General features: G+C 51.9%; 1 long non-coding RNA gene across 1 annotated transcript; it reads left to right on the forward strand.

Annotated features, from left to right (window-relative positions):
- The first annotated feature begins 1,761 nt into the window (after positions 1 to 1,761).
- LOC144755592 (uncharacterized) lies at positions 1,762 to 13,228 on the forward strand. The gene is made up of 5 exons (XR_013594939.1): positions 1,762 to 1,938; positions 2,039 to 2,145; positions 12,288 to 12,380; positions 12,473 to 12,578; positions 12,925 to 13,228. It is a non-coding gene; the product is annotated as an uncharacterized LOC144755592 (long non-coding RNA).
- The last annotated feature ends 5,748 nt before the right edge of the window (positions 13,229 to 18,976 follow it).

Below are 18,976 nucleotides of genomic sequence, written 5' to 3' on the forward strand. Positions count from 1 at the left end.
CCGTAGTTTTGAAAGAGAATTTCTTCGAATTTGATAAAACCATTTACAAGCAAATTCTGGGAATTAGCATGGGAGCAGCTTGTGCCCCTAATGTAGCTAATGCCTATATGGGGATGTTCGAAGAAAAGCATATCTACAACGAACTTGCCCCCTTCTTTGAGAATGTTACCCAGTATAATAGGTATATCGATGACATCTTCTTTATCTGGCATGGCCCCTCAGAACAATTGGAAGAGTTCATTCTGTGGATTAACCTCTGCGATCCACACCTCAAATTCAGCACTAATATCAGCTCGAATAAAATAGAGTTCTTGGATGTCTGGATCCTAGAGAATAACAACAAGATCGAAGTATCTCTCTACACTAAGCCCTCTGCACGCAACACTCTGCTCTTGTATGATAGCTATCACCCGCGGAGCCAAAGAAACAGTATTCCATTCAGCCAGTTTCTTAGGCTCCGCCAGAACTGTTCTGAATTAAGTAATTTTGAATACCATGCCGGAATTATGAAAAAGAAATTCATAAACAGAGGCTACCCCAAAAGGCACATCAGGGACTCATATAAAAGAGCGAAGTACTACAATAGGGAGAGTCTATTGAAACCGAAAGATAAAACAGAGGACAATAAACTTGTGATGATCTCAACTCATTCAAATTTTAATGACAAACTAAGGTTTGTTATTAATTCTCACTGGCACCTTCTCAATTTGGACAAAACCTCAGACAGATTAGAAAAACCCATTTTTGCGTTCAGACGCAATAAGAACCTTAAAAACTTCTTAGTGAGGGCATCGGTACCTGAGCCCATAGGTTCTGTTCAAAGAAGCATTACTGGTACTAACCCCATTACGGCCAGTCACAAATGTGGCGGATGCCACGCCTGTGACCAAGTTATCTGTACCCCTGAGCTAAAATGGGGAAAAAGGAAAATCAACTTTAAAGAGATGACCAATTGTAAGACCAACAACGTGGTCTATCTACTTACCTGTCCCTGTTCGAAGGGCTATGTGGGGGAAACAAGCAGAGAATTCCGTCTGCGTTTCTCTGAACATAAATCATGTATCAGAAACTCCCGGCCGGGAGCTCCTCTTGTGGCCCACTGGATAGATGTCGGACATAAGATTGAAGACCTTAGGTGGCTTATTCTGGAGCGGATCCACTGTCCAAAGGATGGAAATTCTGACGCTCTGCGGAGCAAAAGGGAGGTGTATTGGATTGTTATTCTGGAGACGGCTGTCTCTGGATTAAATGAATCCATTCCTTGGGAGAATGTGATTCAATAAAGAAATGTTCTTCCAGAGTTCTTACAATTCATTTTCTAGTTTTGACATTCCCTTTGTTTTCTGGTGAATCCCACACACCGATATTAGGTTTCATTTTTCTATTTTTTATTTTTTTATTTTTTTATGTGCCCCCCCCTTCTTCCATTCATTCCTTATTTCTTATACATATTGTGATAATATATTTTTTTGTTCCACGGAGCTGTACCTTCCAGTCCTTTGTCTATGGTTATTCCTCCATAGAAAGAGAGTATGTTTTGCTAGGAATTAATATACCTTCTGTATACGGGGTTTTTGATACCACTCTGCATCCAATTAATTACAGATTCACTGTCTGTCTAATTGAGAGGGAATTTGGAGCCTTGCTTTTTTTTAAAAAAACGCAGGCGACGTACTAATTCGTTGTCACTTTTTAGTTTCTCGCCTAGTAAACAAGATATTTAAAAATTGCGCCATTTTCGCTCCCTGGGTTTAACATCACGCGGGATTGAAGTTATCGGTCCAGTTCCATCTGACCGTTTTAACACAAGTGCACCATATTCTCCAGTTCGAACGCGGTATAAATCGGGTCTTTTACCCGGGGATACTCCTTCCGGTTCGGCGCTGAGGTTCCTCCCGGTCAGAGATATTTTTTGAGAGCTCCGCTATACGTTTACAAGTAAGTTCTTCACTAGCAGTGAGTCCTTATGTCTGTAGTTAGCTTGTTCTGAGCCTATCTACGATCGGGTGCTTAATCGTGCACTTTGATATCTTTTTAGAAAATACATTATAAACCGGGTCCTTCACCCGGGGACATTCCTTCCGGTTTGGCGCTGAGGGTTCTCCCGGTCAAGGATATTTTGAGAGCTCCGTAATACGTTTACAAGTAAGTTCTTCACTAGCAGTGAGCCCTGTACTGTCCTACGGGACACGTTCTAGTGTTTGCCAGCTTCCTGTCTGCCAGCCACTCCCTCGAGGGCTGGGCACACTACACCCCCTCACCCATCCATCACGGGTGTCACGAATCATGTGACCCCGCTAATAAAAGGCCCCGGGTGCACGTGCTCGAGGCCAGTGTACCCACCTACTATCCTGTGTCGGCGTCACTCATTGCAGCGTCATGTGGGCCTCAGGCCCAACACCACATTGGCGACGAGGCGGGTAGCTGACCCCGCATGCCTGCTGAGCTGCCCTTTTGTTGCTCCGCATAAGAAGGAGGAGATAATCCCGGCAAGCAGCACCCCGGCGTGCTCGGTCACACCACCTGTGACAGAGGTGAAGTGGGTCGTCCATTCACGCCTCCTTGCCCCGGAAGGATCAGTGCACAGAGGATCGCACATGGCCCCATCGCTGGTTCCACAGCCGTGGCCGCGCGGCGGAGGACGGAGGACACCAACTCTCTGAACCGGCATCCCAGCTGAAGGTCCGGGCAGGAGCCCACTCACTGCCGACAATGCACCCCCGGTACCGGGCTGCAATGCAACCGAGGTCAGTCAAAGTCGCTGCGAGCCCTAAAGCACCACAGGCTATCACGCTCGCTGAGCCTGCACTAAGAGGGAAGGAAGAAGAGACTGCTCCCAGCAGTCGCCTGAACCCCAAGAGAGCGCTGAACCCCGCCATGCCCGAAGGTACCTACATCTGCGCAGAGGTAGCCGCCTCCCTGACCCACACAGTCCAGCGACCCTAAGAAGACCGCAACATTGCGACACTCAAAGCCCCACCCGCTCCCTCTCACTGCGTTACCGTGAGCACCACGACAGTCCTCACACGGTGATGTATGCCCAGCAGAGACGTGCCACAGAGGGTGGTGTCGATCGGCAAGAGACCCTGAGCCAATTCACTGTGATGGGACGGAGCCTGCAGGCAGCGCCGTCTGGCGGCCGCCCCGCAGGCAATATATCCGGAGACACACAACAGTGAGAGAGCCGCAGCGCGCTCTGTGAAATAAACTGTGCCTGCATTGTTTCATACCGGGCGGTGATACAGTTCTCCTCCGCCAGGCACTGTTGGCGGCCAACAACTCCCCACGGGGGCCCCTCGAACGCCTGCACACAGGACTGAACTCTTGCCTGCCCTGTTGATTCCACGTAGCCGGCACTCGGAATAAAATAAAAAGCTACGGCACGCCGCAGGTGCCGCCAGCGGCCCCAGTGCCCATTTGTTCCCTCCACACCAGGACACCATAAAAGGCCTGCACGAACACAACCACAACGCTCCACCTACCTCCACAGAAGACTTACAGCACACAGGGTAGCCTCCCCACGTCGCAGCCAGGAGCTCCACGACCTGCAGTTTAAAGAACGAATGCCAGGACCGGAACAACCGAAGTGCTGTACTGCTACCCAGTGGCCACATGTGCTACTGCAGCTACACCACTCTAATACGGTACAAAGGAAGTCCTGCAGTTACAGAATGGGAACTTCGTCATGCAAGGAAGATCCCAGACCCCGTCTTCACAGAAATGCTGACACTGATGGGCCCCATGCCCAGTGGTAATGCTAAGTTGAGATGAATGTCTAAGCCCACACAGGTATAAGGAGCAGCCACGTCACCCTAGCCCAAAGGAAATCACGTAGTGTCCTCAGCTCCCACAAAGTGGCCAACAACAGACCATAAAGAGCATCCTGCAAGGACTGGGGCCCACCAAGCTGTGCGCGGCCCCACACCTGCATCATCACTCCAGCATGGTTTCGCAGTGGCAGCAAGCCGAACCAGCACCTGAACTGTAGCCACAGTGTCCCCAGTAGTAGTGCACAACACAGCACCTCCACACAGCATGCACAACGCTCGCAGCAAGAGGAATCCCACCAAGGATCAGCGGAATGCCGTGCACAGCCAAAGGAGCCACAGCTACACAGGAGAAGTAGTCGGTGGCAGCGCAAATGCGTCCATGCCCACCCAAAGGCCCCAAGAAGTCCAAGACACAGACCAGCCGCTAGAGTCAGACGGCGACACTCACCGCAGTAGGAGCGCTACTGTAGACTCCACACCGCCGCAAGCAAGCTGAACAGACAGCAACGACTCAAGGGAGCTGTCCCCGTTGACAGCACAAGGATAAGACTGGTGCAGAACAAGCACCCCACATGCCAGGAAAAGCGTCCACAAACGAGACCAAGCACTCAAAAGGACACGCCAAGCTAGAAGCGCGCAGGAGGTCGCGCCGGTGAACTTGACTGCACAGTCAGCACCCAGGAAACCTCTCCACACAGGAACACTGCTGGACGCAGGTTGGAGAGCACACACACCTCCACCGCCACAGCGAAGCCCTACAGTAGGCCGAAGGCCACCAACAGTGTCCTCCCTCGCACTGCCTCCAGATGGAGTCGGCAGGGACCCACCACAGGCAAGAGAGGAGTCGCACACCCCACGTGGCAGGCCGCCACAGCACCATGTGCTCCAACAAACAGCGACACAAGACCGGACGTCACGTCGCCCAGCAAGCAGGAAACACGTCACCAAGTGACTAATCCATACAAGCACGCCAGAGCAGATGCAGAAGCCGGTGCCACAACAGCACTGCCTCGAGGTCCACACGCAACGCCCTCGGAGAAAAGAAGAAGAGTGACAGCACAGACCGGATGAGCACAGGTGGGCTGAACAAAGCCAACAAAGGGAGGAAACCGAGGACTCACAGCCAGCCAAGGAGCACACCCTGACACGCCAGACAGCCACCAAGGCGGACCGACGTCCCAGGATGCAGCGCCACGGTTGGACCAAGCATGTGCTGCAGCGAGCGCAGCCCACATCTCATCCCAACGTTTTCCCAGGCGACCGTCCATCCCGAGCGTCAGCAGTCTGAGTCGACCAGCATCCATGCTCCTGTCCTCCGGTATCAAGGGTGGAGATCAGCCCAGAGTGTCCGTCCATCCACCGCCTCAAGATGGAGTCGGCAGTGGCCCCAAGCCAGGCAAGGGAGGACCCCCACACTCTGTGTCAAGCCGTCATAGACACTCCAGCTCAGAAAGGCAGAGGCACACGGCTGCCAAGTCCACCTGGACACCCAACACTCCCAGCAAGTCACCACCATCTGTCATTCCATCACCACATGGCTGGCCACTGCCTCCACGCCAGCCGTCATCACCTGCGTCAAACATCACCACTCCCAGAAGATCGGCGGACTGGGGTCCTGCACCGTCAACACACCAGCAGACAAAAGAAACCAGAGGCCCCCTGTGAACCGGGCATACACCGGAACCGAATCGGCAAAGGCAAGTCTAGTCCACGACTCATGCACCCGTGGGAGTTGGGCGGTCGACTAAGCAATGGCTCCTCCGCGGCCCTGCAGCTGCCACCAGCTGGCACACAAGCAGCTCTCAGCGCAGCCCTACTACAGTCCCGCAGCAACCCCGACAACGGGCCTCCCCAGGCGGGAGAGCGAGCAGAGACTCTGCCCCACCGACAGGTATCTGGTCACAACCCAGCCGTTCAACAAGGACCGTCGGCTTAGCCACACCTCTGTGAACTCTCCTGTAGGACTCCATCCATTTTTGTGACGCAGCCCACTACACTGAACTGTTAGAAACCACCACGGACCATCACGGATGTCAGCAAAAGGGGAAACCAGGCAAAGCAGCAAGACATATCACCATCAATGAGCTGTCGGCAAGCCAAGGATATCTCAGGTTAAACTATGGGTGCCGCCAAGAAGGTTCCTCCGCAAGCCAAGCCACCAGTCCAGGTCTGCTGTCGTCCAGCCACCTGACTCCAGAGACTGATGGACCCTGTGGTAACTAGTCCACTGTGTCTTTTTATCCCCACTGGTTGGACTAGCATTTTGTTTGTTCATCAATAAAGTTGGGGAGGAATGTACTGTCCTGCGGGACACGTTCTAGTGTTTGCCAGCTTCCTGTCTGCCAGCCACTCCCTCGAGGGCTGGGCACACTACACCCCCTCACCCATCCATCACGGGTGTCATGAATCACGTGACCCCGCTAATAAAAGGCCCCGGGTGCACGTGCTCGAGGCCAGTGTACCCACCTGTAGAGAGCCACTCGGGCTCTCACCTACAATGTATCCTTTCTAGCATGCACGCACACGCAGCCTTGGGGCGGGCTCGCCCCTAGGTATAAATAAACAAGCGGAAGACCGCTCGTGGTCTTTCCGACTAACTAGTAATCAGTGCCTGTGTCCATTGCTAGTTGTGCTCTGTCCACGTGTTAGGCCTTACCGTCCACCTTTACATTGGCGACGAGGCCGGCTCTCTTCCCACGTGTGCCCGGTGCCTCCGGCCTGCTGCGCTGCCTGCCTCCGGCTGCGGTGCCCACCCGCTGTTGTGTGCTGGTTCCCCTCCTGACGAGGCCCGCCCACGCGTCTCCCGTGAGGGAGCGCCTTCAGCCGGCAGGACTCGTGGAGCCGGCGCGCTGCTTCTGGATCCTGCGGGTGAGTGTGCCGTCTGCCCCGCCTGCGCGGCCTCGCCTCGCAAGACTGCGCGGAGGAGGTGCGCCTGCCGGCCGCTGGTGTTCCCCGGATCCCCGACGCCATACCACGTGGCTGCTGCCTGCGGAGGATCCGCCTTCACTCCCGGCAGAGGCGCGCGTGCAGCGCCCCTACCGCGCAATGCACGGAGCGCGGCACCAAGCCCCTCCCGCTCCACTCCTGCCCTCGCAGCACACCGGCCGCCTACAATCACAGCTGCTCCGTGGGCCTCTGCGAGCACAAGGAAAATTGAAGGGGATTAATCAGGGAGAGTGAACTATTGCAAAAGGCACACTACATCAAGCATTGGCAAATGCAAGGACTTTTGCAGGGCATATAGCGCAACACAGCAAGCAAGGGCTTTTGCGAGACACCAGCTACCGTCAAGGGCTCCAAGTGCCCCACACACATCGCGTCTGCGCCCCCTGCGCCCGGGGTCAAGGCCTTGACCCCGTCTACACGACACCCACATCCGGAAAGCACCTGCACGGCCTGCGTGACGCCACGCCATGAGCCAGAACGCGACAGGGGCAGCCCAGGACGGGGCTGGCCAGCCCCCCCAGCAGGCGATCCAGCCGCCACCGGTCTTGCCCGCAGCTCAACCACAGGCTCAAGCTCAAGCTGGAGCGGTGGCCCCAGTGGGTCCCCCCACACCTGCGCCTCATGCGCATCAGCATGCCGGCGCAGCACCCATCCCGCCGTTCAGCGAATCTGCGGACCCAGCGACGGCTGCTATCCGCTGGAAAGCATGGGTCGGTCGCCTCAACCTTTACTTCAAAGGCACTAGGGAAACAGACGGGACGGTGAAGAGGGCGCTCCTCATCCTATATGGGGGTCAAGAGATTTATGATCTGTTTGAGTCGCTCCCCAACACCGGGCCTGAGGATAACTACGATGCCGCTGTCGCGGCCCTCAACGCGCATTTTGATCCTCAGCTTAACAATGACTTTGAAAAGTTCAAGTTCAAACGTGCATGGCAGATAGACTCAGAGTCGGTCGACATGTATTACACTCGACTCCGACGGCTTGCAAGCACGTGTCCGTTCACCAATCCTCGTGACGAAATCAGGGATCAAATCATAGTTGGCTGCAAGTCAAAGCTACTGAGGAAGCTAATACTTAGGCAACCAGGAATCACTCTCGACGAGATCCTCATCCTGGCTAGATCGCACGAACTGTCCGATGCCCGTGCAGAGGAGATGGAGGTAGCGCTGCGCACCCCGGTGATCGCCCCGTCGGCGGCGAGGGCACCGACCATCAAAGAAGAACGAGTGGATGCGGTCCACAGACGATTCCCGCCTGCAAGGCCGCGAGGTGGCCCGCCAAGAGGCAATCAATGCGGGTATTGCGGGGAAGACCACCCTGCCACAGCCACGTGTGGCGCCAAAGGCAAGACGTGCCTCAAGTGCGGACGTCTGAATCATTTTGCCGCCGTCTGTCGGGGAGGGAAGTTCCGATCAGCAGGCCCGCGCGCCAGAACAGTAGCACAGCGTGTCCGACAGCTGTCTCTCGACCAGGAGAGGCCCCCTCCCGACACAGAGGCACAAGACCGCCGGCCCAGGTACGAAGACGATAAAGACGACGAAGTGTATGTCATCTCCTACGTGAGCCGTGCATCCACGAAAAGGCGGCCGCCTCCCATGTGTTCCGTCTCAGTTGACGGGACGAGTGTCAACGCGCTGATCGATACAGGGGCGTCCGTGAATGTTATGGACTCGGACCAGTACGAGCGCATGTCCCCGAAACCAACGTTGGCACCGTCCGCGGCACGCATCTACACCTATGGAGGGACGGAACCCATGCCTCTTTGTGGAGTGATCCAAACCACCGTTGTCAATGGGGAGTACTCCACAGTGACCAAGTTTCATATCACCGAGGGCAAGAAGGGCACCCTCCTGAGCTGCCACACAGCAGAGGACCTGGGACTGGTGTTCTTCGCCAACCAAGTGCACCAGGCTCATGCAGACTTCATGCTAAAAGACTTCCCGGAACTGTTCAAAGGCCTCGGCAAGCTCAAAGGAAAGAAGTTTAAGCTGCATATCGACGCAACCGTGAAACCTGTTGCTCTCAGGCACCGGCGAGTGCCTTTCAACCTCAGGCCTCAAGTGGAGGAAGAACTTCGCAAACTTGAAGAATTGGGGGTAATCGAGAAGGTGTCGGGCCCGACGCCCTGGGTCTCACCCCTGGTGGTCGCCCCCAAGCCGAAGCAGCCGGGAGCCATACGTTTGTGCGTGGACATGAGGCTCCCCAACACCGCTGTCAAGCGTGAACGGCACATCACCCCTACTATGGATGACATCATAGCTGACCTCAACGGGGCGAAGTGGTTCTCAAAGCTGGACCTCAACTCAGGATATCACCAGCTTGAGTTAGAGCCGGCTAGCAGATACATCACCACCTTTTCGACGCACGTGGGGCTGCGTCGCTACACTCGGCTCAGCTTTGGTGTCTCATCGGCAGCCGAAGTTTTTCAAAACGCCATTCGCGAGGTGCTATCCGGCCTACGAGGGGTGATCAACCTGAGTGATGACATCCTGGTGTACTCAACGACCCTCGAGGAACACCATGCCAACTTGAGAGCGACCCTGCAAAGACTCGCCGACAGCGGCCTGACCTTGCACCGAGCTAAATGTGCGTTCTATCAAGAGTCAGTGGATTTCTTTGGATACACGTTTACGAGGGAAGGCCTAAAAGTGGATCCCAAGAAGGCGGAAGCCATCAAAGCAGCCAGCACCCCACGGAGTCAAACTGAAGTCCGCAGCTTCTTGGGCATGGCCACATACTGCGGCCGGTTCATCCCGAACCTCGCTGCCATTGCGGAGCCCCTCCGAGCCCTCACCCGTGCTGATCAGAAATGGGACTGGACCGCCGCCGCTAACAAAGCGTTCCAGACCATCAAGGCCAGCCTTTTGGACAACACCACCATGGCCTACTTCCAGCCCCGCAGGCGGACCGAATTGATTGTAGATGCCAGTCCAGTAGGGTTGGGGGCCGTTCTGCTGCAAGAGTACGGGCCTGAAGAGTGGAAACCGGTTGCCTATGCCAGCAAGGCCCTGTCGGACACTGAGACCAGGTACGCCCAAATTGAGAGAGAAGCCCTGGCCATCAAATGGGCGTGCCAGCACTTTCACCTCTACCTCTGCGGACAGGAATTCACAGTGGTCACAGACCACAAACCCCTTCTGCCTCTCTTTGCGGGAACGTCACGACTAGCTCCCCCGCGCATCGAACGATGGGCTGTCCAGCTGCAGGGATACCGGTTCAAGGTGGTGTTCAGACCGGGAGCACACAATCCCGCCGACTACCTGTCGCGACATCCTGACGTCGTCCCGCCACCGTCCCTCGCCGAAGACGGAGAAGAAGTAGAGGAGATCGTGCACATGATCACCCTAGCAGCGTGCCCTGAGAACATGACGCTCAAGGAGATTGGCGACGCCACGGCGGCGGATGAGACCCTAGTGAAAGTTCGACAGGCCCTTGAAGGAAATCGCTGGGCCCATTTTCTTGACGGCGCCTCCAGCCTCCGGCCAGAAGTGAGTCATGCCAGGCAGCAGTTGTGGCAAATACGCAGTGAACTAAGCATCGGAGATGAGGGAGTGGTGCTACGCGGACATCTCATCGTCATGCCCGAAGGTCTTCAGCAACGAGCCCTGAGCCTGGCTCACGTAGGGCACCAAGGTATGGCTAAGACCAAGGCCCGCTTGAGGAGTAAAGTGTGGTTTCCCGCGATGGACAGCCAGGTGGAAGCAATGATACGGTCTTGCCACGCATGCACGATCACTGGCGGGGAGCCTGCCCCAGCACCCGTGCTCACGGAAGAAGCACCCCAGACCCCGTGGGCTCAACTCAGCATTGACTTTGGCAGCTTCCCGGACGGCCGGCACATGCTGGTGCTGGTTGATTCGTTCTCAAAATTCCCAATCGTGGAGGTCATCGCGTCCACTGCATTCCCGCAAGTAAAGAAGGTCTTAAACCGGGTGTTCGCCACGATGGGGCTCCCCGAAGAAATCAAGTCCGACAACGGACCGCCCTTTCAAGGGAGGGAGTTCCAGGCCTACCTGGAAGCTCTCCGGATCAAGCACCGTAAAATCACACCCCTGTGGCCCCAAGCCAATGGAGAAGTCGAGAGGCTGATGCGAACATTAAATAGAGCACTCAGGATAGCCGTAGACAATGGTGAAGACCCGGAGACTGCCCTGGACCAATTCCTCGGAGCCTACCGTCAGACGCCCCACTCAACGACCAAGTGTGCTCCCTCCCATGTACTGTTCAAGCGAGCTCCGAGAGACGGCATCCCCACTGCAAGCACGTGGGTGCCGGAAGAGAGGGACGCTGAGGCCATACAAGCTCGACGCCAAGCCACGAACATTAAAGCAAGTGTGCATCGTCACGCTAAAGAACCAGCCCTCCGACAGGGGGATGCGGTCATTGTCAAGGATCGCCATCCCGGATGGAAGTTTCGGACGCCCTTTGAGCCCGAAGTGTGGATAGTGGAACGAGTGCAAGGGACCATGATCACAGCGAGAAGAGACGGCCAAGCTGTGACGAGAAATGTCTCATGCTTCAGGAAGGTAACCGACACCATCGATGTGCCTCAGAGAGCAGAGAGAGTGGAACCCAGAGACCCAGAAGACGTGGACTTCGACAACTCTCCTGGTCCAGCACCTACCCCGTCAAGAGAGGGCACTTCGCCAAGGCCAATGCCACCAGTCCCCGATGTCGGGCGGAGTCAGCCAAGGGTCGAAGATGTAAGCGAAGGTCCGAGGACAACCCCGGCTGGGGTTGTCGAACTACCTCGGACCCAGGATCGTCGCTACAACTTGCGGCCCAATCCGAGGCCGAGTCAACGGTTGCTGGACTTTGCCTGGTCATCTCCCTGAACACGAGTCTCAGAAAGTGCCTGCTGAAAAGGACTAAAATCAAGGAGGGATGTAGAGAGCCACTCGGGCTCTCACCTACAATGTATCCTTTCTAGCATGCACGCACACGCAGCCTTGGGGCGGGCTCGCCCCTAGGTATAAATAAACAAGCGGAAGACCGCTCGTGGTCTTTCCGACTAACTAGTAATCAGTGCCTGTGTCCATTGCTAGTTGTGCTCTGTCCACGTGTTAGGCCTTACCGTCCACCTTTACACCACCTACTATCCTGTGTCGGCGTCACTCATTGCAGCGTCATGTGGGCCTCAGGCCCAACACCACAAGCCCATATGCCTGTAGTGAGCTTGTTCTGAGCCTATCTATGATCGGGTGCTTAATCATGCACTTTGATATTTTTTTAGAAAATACATCAAAAGTGCAATTCTTGCCTTTACTGTGCCTGTCCTAATGGATATACCGATAACTGGTCCTACTCGCCCGCATATTTATCCGTGATAACCGGGAGGTAACTATCTACATCTGGTTATTTTGAAACATACACGCTTGAATTACATTTAGTGGACATTCAGTGTTTGCATTGGTTCAGTCGTTGTTTTCCATCCTCACTGTTAATTGGCTCCCTATCTTAAACCAACTTAGAAAGCAATTTTGGTTGGGCCCTTGTCTAACTATTCCTGTTTATCTTGAGATAAAACGAGAATTGCCATATATATACTTTCTATCTCTTCCTTCACAGTGTCTCAACCTATACACGTTTCCTGTACTCGCGATTGTGGTGACTGCTGCATTTCTGCCTCCCGGCTGTATTTTTGTTGATGTGAAAATATAGGTGAGGAGCCTCTGTTCCATCTTTAATCAAACCGTATGTATCATCCCAGATATTAGGAATGTATTTATTCTTAGAAACTCTTTTTTATACAGTCCTCAGAGTTCGTCCATCATTCGTCCTTTGCCCTGCTAGCGGTCTACTTCTGAGAGATCTCCTTCCTTTGGTTTAAAAGGTGCAGATATTGCTGTTTTTTCTCTGGTAGGTAAAATGACGAAAATATGTTCAGGCGACCCTATGCCTATTTGTATGGTGGTTAGTATTACCTTTTGTAGTAATAAGGTTCCTTTCCCCTTTCGTTTCCCCCCCGCCCCCCCACCCCCTTGCTATTTACCTACACTTATCCTCAGACATTGGATACTACTAATACAGAGCAAGATTTGTATTTTGCTTCTGTGGAAAATGTTTTGCTTGTAGATATGTGTGTCTATGTATGATTTGCATTGTGTTTACACTCCAATTTTGACCTGTCTCTTTTCTCCCCGTTTTTTTAATTAAAATAAATATTGCCTATACTTTGGCTTACACAAATTGTTTTTGCCCACAGATACGCTGTGATAAGCTGCTGTATGCCCAGAAACTCTCGAATTGAGTAAAAACTTCATTCCTTTTCACATGTTGGAGGATCATGATGGCTACATATAAATGAATGTCTTGCTCCCTGATGAAGGAATACCCTATGGTGGCACTTTTTCCGAAACGCGCGTCGGCGCTTTCTTCTGCCTGTTGTTTGAGAATGTGGTTGTAGTTTATAGCATTTTTGTTGTATGTGGTGACTTTTGGATGTGGGTATGCCTGATGGTATGAGTGATTATTGTACATAAAATGTTTTTATTGTCCTGTGGTGTTCTGGGCTGATGCTACATTAATTTTGTATATTTATAGATTCCTTGAAGTAATGAAATAATAATTTGTACGTATAAAAAAATAAAAATGATTTGATAACAGCAGTTGTCTCTGTGGGCAAATATCTATATTGTAATCCACTTGTCCTTTAGATCTATGGGAACTTCCCGTTCATGTTGCTCTTATTATTGACTTCCCTGGTGGGTTGTTCCCTGGTATCCTTTGATTAGGGTCAGGGTTCCCTTTGTGTTTTGTATTCACCACAGAAGACGTCACTCCAGTGCTGAGGCTGAGAGGAAAGGATTCCCACACCGCAAGTGCTAGAACTGCTCACCTGTCACACTGCGTGTGTTGTGATCTCTACACTGTGATGCTGGAAGCATTGACGACCATCATATCCTTGTGTTTGCATGTAACATTGGCTCCATGGTCTGGAAAATCTTTTTCTGCTTCTGGCCTTTCCTATCATATGCTTTTCCTCCATTGAATTCAATACTCTGCGAGTCCACCGAAGGGGCTCAGTATTGTCATCTTGTCAGTTTCAGATATCAGCTTTCGTACTAAAGAAAATGGTTGCTAGCTTCCATTTTTTTTTTGAAGAAACGGAAATGATACAAACTCTGGGGCATATTTATCAAATGTTAGCGCAATGTATTGAGCCACCTTGCTGTACTGCGCTGTGTGAAAGGGAGAGGGCAGGAATGCCCCATATTTAACATTATATGGCACATTCCTGCTCTCTCCCTGCGCTGGTCCGCAAACTGCTGCCTAGAGCCAATGCAGGCACCCTTGCGTCATTTGAAGGAACCCTTGCACAATGGTGCAAGGGTGCCTGCGTTGTAGGCAGGATGTTTTTGTGCCGGATACCTTCCTGCACAAAAACAATCCTCTGAGCCTTTTTTATCTTTCTACATGTGCTGAGTGATAACAGAACATACGTTTAAATCCCAGCAAGGCAAACACTGGCTTCCCTGATTCTGAAGCTCATAAGCTACCATAGCATTTGTTAATTGTAACACCTTCCATTTTAAATGCTCAGAAAACTGTGTGTTTTGAAGCACTATCGAGTAATGAAAATCATTGTATTGATCCTAATTTGGAATATGAGTTACAAACAATGATGTGTACGAAATTGCAGATCATAAACTGACCATGACTTACTCCAACCCTTGACTCCAACACTGCCTTCCTAATTTGTGGGTTTCTGGAGTATTAATAATCTTTATTGTATATGGTAAATTGAAAATATTTACATTGTGCAATACTGATAACTGTTCGAGATGATAAATGAAAGCAAATTACTGAAACATTATAGAAGAACCAGATTTAAAAAAAATGATGAATGCATGAATGCAAAATGATCAAACAAGTCCCTTCAAGTGCTGACAGCAAATTAACTACATCTATTGACTTAAATAAAATGCAGGTGCTGCTTAATAATAGCAGCTATTTGTTCATTAAAAATAAGTAACGTTAATATTATTAAGCACCAATGTCGCAAAAAGCAGCAGACAAGTTATAGCATGGCATCTTCGCAGGACACACTCCAGAGCATTACGTAGGCACATAGGAGACAGCTTTCTGCATCGCTTCCATGGGGGAGAGGCTTATAAGGTGCTGGTACAGGGCTTGAGTGATGGCCGGGTAGATGCACATTATCCAAGAGGCATAATAGGTGGAACTGCTGAGCCATCCAGTAGGCCTTCTAAGCCCCTAAACCTTTTGTATGGACATATTTAGTCAGCCGGATGTTTAAAGCGTTGTTGTCTGGATTAAACACTGCTATTATGCCCTGCTGGCAAGTTCGATCTCCCAGGCTGTTCCACTCACCCCAGAGTCTAGTTTTACACTCATCCAAAAGGGGTGGGCAAAGGCACAGGACTTGCGCAAAGGATTTCATCCCCTGCATTTAATCCTCTCTGTTGGACGGCGTCAACGGGCTAGATGCTTCAGAGACAGCCACATGCTGAGCCTGAGAGCCATGATTCTTGCTTCAGATGATAGGAATATATGCAGATGAGGTATGGGGAGCGGGTGCAGGCTGAACTCAGTTGATAACTACCCATGCATGCTTGCATTTCGCTAGATTTGGTCTGTTTGAATGGTAGGAGCAGAGATGAACACGTTTTTAATACTCAGTTTAAATGTCAATTAACTGAGATTCATGTCCTAAAGTTCGTAGCAGTCAAAACCTGCTCAGAGTCCTTTAAGAATTGGTGGTGCGATCCATGAGGCCCGTTGGTGCTGATGTCTGTCCATAACAGGGCCTCAAGAGAACCAGCTCTGGCCCCGCAGCTTGTGGCACAGATTAAGAAAGGCTCCGGTGCCCACAGCTCTTTGGTCCAGAAGGCCAAGTTCCAGCTTCATCTGAGCGGCAGATGAAGGCCTCAGCAGACGCAGAATGCATTTGTAAATCCCTGAAATGAGCTTGTTCAGTAAACTGCTGTCCTTGCCTAAAAGGATTTCAGCACCATAAGTTAATGTGGGAGAGACCTTTGTTCACATGGTTCCAGCAGGGGTGAACGACTTGGCCCCAAGCAACGATTTAGAGAGTTTAGGTAGTCACTTGAAGAGCCACAGCCTTTACTGCGGTTTCGTTCTGATGCCTTGCCCTAGGAGTCAAGGGTACCCCCAGATACTTGTATGATTGTTGCGCCACTATCTTGTTGCTTTTGTATGTCCAGCCTCCCCCGTGACCTTTTCTACTAAACGTGACTACCTTTGTCTTCTTCTATGATTGAGTATGTGGGAAGCTGATTAAGCAGGCATTGCAAACCTACTTTCATGAGGCTGAATAGAGCAATGTCGTCAGCATACAGAAGGCTGCTTGTTAGAAATGGGGGTCTCTGTTTGGCAATTGTGTGTACCTTTGTCCAAGTGGGGACCCTCTGTTACTAGTCAAGATAAGGGAGTTACACTCCTAAAGTAACCCCTGCTCACCCCATTGGTAGCTTGGCACCAGTGGCGTAACGAAACATGAGAGCCCCCCCCCCCTGCAAAGCACAGTGAGGGCCTCCCAGCAGTTTACAAAGGTGTGTTGACCGTGCACCTCACATAGAGCATACAGCTGACTGTTGTGGTGCACTGTAGCACCCAACAACACTTTTCAAAAATGTACACCACACGCAGACACGTAATAGCGCTCACTGGGTTGAGCTTATATAGCACATAGCTCAGAAATACCATACTCTCTGGCTAATTTAGAGATGACCCTAACAACAGTTAATTATTAACGCAAAATACATTAAAATCGAATATTTCCTGCCACCCAAGAAATTCCTATTGTTTTGGGGCCTGAAACAGTCCGAACTGTCACACTTGTAAGAGTGTGAATGTTAGTACTTCTGCTGTCACTATCATCGGCTGCGTTGGCAGGGGCAATGTGTGGCGCAAGGTGCAGTGTCCTCCTGATGACAGCCCTGGAATTTATTTTTCTGCAAATTAAGCACTACTTCAAACCTGGTAGTGGGCAAAGCACCGTGCCCTTCTCCGGGGTGGATGCAATACTTCCCGCCAGCACCGGCACTGGTATCCTAGAAGTAGGCATAACAGGTAGTCCATTCCCTAGATCCACCATTTTAAGAAGGCACAGAAGGCAGAACTTCCTTCATCATGATACACATTCTTGCACTGGCTGCCAATGTGAGGATTCCCCGTTCTCCTCGTGGGTAGCCCTCCCTAGTGGTAAGGACCGAACAGGAATTTGCATACGGAGTGGCCCAGATACCTGGTGAGAGAAACCACCAGGGGAGTTCAGGTTATGGGCTGATCCAACTAATCTGAAGGCAGGGTGTTTGGAATACCTTTTAGGTTTTTGTGGGAGCGTTCGTGTCTCTATGGGACCCCTGACCATATCCAAAGCACTGGGTGATTGCCCCAATGTGTTTTTCCCTGTGGGAGCGCCCTGTACCTCCCTTAATACATGAGTATTTAGCACTTTGCTGTGGCATCCATGGTGGAGGAGAAGGGGAGAGACACGGGTGCAGTGGCACGGTTCTTTAGTTCCTGGATGGCTAAAAAACTCCAAGTTCTAGTTTTGTTGAACTGAGGTACTGTACAAGGGAAGACTTGCACTGTACACACCCTTGCTCTGGACTTTTACCCACCTCCTCCTCATTCACCACTAAAGTATCTAGTTCCTAGGCATGTGGCGACAGTGTGTTACACCCTGATCTAAGGCCATCATTGTCTGAGGTGGGGGGATGAGGCTGCAGAGAAGACAGAGGGAATGGAGGACTTAAGGGGGTGAACGAATGTTTAAAGCAAGTGGGGATACAGGGATAAAGAGTTTAACGAGCTGGGGATTTAAAGGGGTAGAAAGAATAGGCGTGCAGGTGCTCGGGAGGAAGAAGCTGCGGATGGCTTCATTCCCACCCCACCCACCCACTGAGGCACCTCGCCACCACGGACCACTCCTGCCTTGGCTCAGACAGACTCACCTGAGGCCTGGAATGCAGCTTCAGTGGCAGGTGCAAGAAGGCAGCAGAAGAGGACAAATGCAGGGGCTAGTAATAATTGAATTATGTCCAGGGCGCTGCACGGTGACGGCCTTTCTCAGTAGTCTGGGTGGGTCCTGGGATGCCTCACCTCACTCGTCACGCGCACTTTTAATTGTGCTGCTGCGCAATGCGCATGACTGTATGGCATTGGTCACCAGCCCCACCCTGAAGACGCGCAGACAAGGAGACATCTGTATAGCTGCCAAGGTTTCAGATTGCTATGTGTGATATTTTCATAATTTCAGTGTAATTATGAGTGACATTCAACAACGCTTGCTGTTTCCCTCTGAGGCGGAAGCCGGAGGTCTACTGTGCTCTCTTGCACCTTTGCTAAAAAAACGATTGATTTACTAATTGTTTACTAATTGTTTTAAAAATTGTACCATATTTTATTTGGAGCGCTTTTAAACATCCCTGACACCCCCTACAGCGAGACTACTTCGCTGAGGCACAAACACCCCCTTTCCACAGCCTCGCTCTATCGAGGCGCAGGGAAGCTTTGAACACCACTTTGGCAGCCATCTTAGATTGGGCAGGCTCGCCGGAGAGCTCGGCGCCCCTCCCGCCCTCCCTGGGTATTTAACAGGGCGTAAATCGTTTCCGCGTGATAATGCTTGCTGTTTCCCTCTGAGGCGGAAGCCGGAGGTCTACTGTGCTCTCTTGCACCTTTGCTAAAAAAACGATTGATTTACTAATTGTTTACTAATTGTTTTAAAAATTGTACCATATTTTATTTGGAGCGCTTTTAAACATCCCTGACACCCCCTACAGCGAGACTACTTCGCTGAGGCACAAACACCCCCTTTCCACAGCGTCGCTCTATCGAGGCGCAGGGAAGCTTTGAACACCCCTTTGGCAGCCATCTTAGATTGGGCAGGCTCGCCGGAGAGCTCGGCGCCCCTCCCACCCTCCTCCCGCCCCGCCCAAAGTATGTATAAAAACAACAACATCGCCCGTCCGCGCAGCGGGCGGGCGCAGCGGGCGCGCCGGCGGCGCGCCGGAGGCGCGCCAGAGGCAAGCCCGTCTGCGCCCCTCAGCGCCGGACACGCGCCCAGCGCCATACCCCCTGTGTCATTTGATATCGAAAGGACTACTTACTCCTCTGAAGAAATACGTAAGTTGAACCCAGGACAATTGACGACTTGTAGCCAGCACAACCCAGAGGATCTTTCAGATCAAGCTGAAATTGGGTGTAGGGATTGCAAATCCATCATTCCCCTAATTAATAACAAAGTCAAACATCTGACTGATGGC

Source organism: Lissotriton helveticus, chromosome 5_1 (assembly GCF_964261635.1).
Source record: "Lissotriton helveticus chromosome 5_1, aLisHel1.1, whole genome shotgun sequence".
Classification (NCBI taxonomy): Eukaryota; Metazoa; Chordata; class Amphibia; order Caudata; family Salamandridae; genus Lissotriton; species Lissotriton helveticus.